A 1,157-nucleotide genomic window follows, 5' to 3' on the forward strand; every position below is an offset into this window, starting at 1 on the left:
TAACATGACAACAATTATTTGTATTAACATATTTTTTCAGGTGTGTAAAACTTAATAGACAGCATATAATATCCTGCTACACTAATACGTTTCCATTTCATTCTGTTTATTCAGTAAATAACAAAAAGGTTCTAATTACAAGAATGAGATTCTTGTAGGGGTATTTCCCTCTGTTTTTTTTTTTTTTTTGCTTAGAAAAAAATAAGTTCTAGAATTTAAACAATCAACACATTTTCCTCATTGGCTGATTTTTAAGCTGTCTGTACACAGTTGAATATATCTTGTACATCTTTCTGTAACCCAAGGGAGTTTTTCTTTCTATTTTTTTTTATTTTCAGTACACTAATAAAAAAATAAAAAAAATAGAGAAACAGAGTATCTTAAATGTTGTTATTTCTAATTGAAATGATGTTTTTGGCAAAGTTCCCAAAGAAGGATAAATTATTTCTGCTCATTGTGTAGTTTAGTAATGTGGACATTATACAATCAATAAAAAACAAAAAACAAACAAAAACATTTTCACTTTATGAATATTTTTTTTGTGCAGAAAACATTCACAGAGCAAGGTAAAAAGACTAAATAAACTCCCCTTGGCCTATGCACTATTTATCCCAAGAAAAAGTTCAAAAAGATAGATTTCTGATATTGAAAATGAGTATGAATGAGATTTGCAGTTAAAACTGGCAAATATAAAACTACCTCTAAACATAACAGAAGTCATTTTACTGTGACCATATTATTTTTATCAGCATGCATTTTGACCTCATTGCTATCACAAACTAACATATCTTACATTTAAAGACAAACACCAGAGAAATATGTACTTAGAAAGTTTGTGATGAAGTATTTTTTTCTCTAGAATTCATAACAAATATGTATGAAGTAGTGCATTCCCAGCTCCTGCACATTCTATCTTGCAATGTGATTTTTAAAGAGATTGCTGTTTTACTCATTCTCATAGCAAAAACAGATCCAATCTTGTTAACTATAAAGTTTAGTGGCATCTGTAAGGTCTCTTTCAAGCTGTGTTATCTGCTGTTTTAGCTGAGCAAGTTCCACTTTGTGTTTCTGCTGGGATGCTATTACACCCAGACGCAGTGACTTCAAGGTCTTTGCTGGATTTTTAGTTTCAAGAACAGATTTTTGTTCTGTCCACC

General features: G+C 30.1%; 1 long non-coding RNA gene across 3 annotated transcripts in view; it reads right to left on the minus strand.

Annotated features, from left to right (window-relative positions):
- Positions 1–896, minus strand: part of LOC310893839 — a 17,970-nt gene extending 17,074 nt beyond the window's left edge. For 2 of the 3 annotated variants that reach the window (XR_014579356.1, XR_014579357.1), the window contains exon 1: positions 1–896. This exon is cut by the window's left edge. This is a non-coding gene — a long non-coding RNA (uncharacterized lncRNA). The other variant, XR_014579358.1, reaches the window with a different exon arrangement.
- Positions 897–1,157: the final 261 nt, after the last annotated feature.

The sequence above is a fragment of the Anser anser genome (assembly GCF_964211835.1).
Source record: "Anser anser genome assembly, chromosome: 2".
NCBI classification, from domain to species: Eukaryota; Metazoa; Chordata; class Aves; order Anseriformes; family Anatidae; genus Anser; species Anser anser.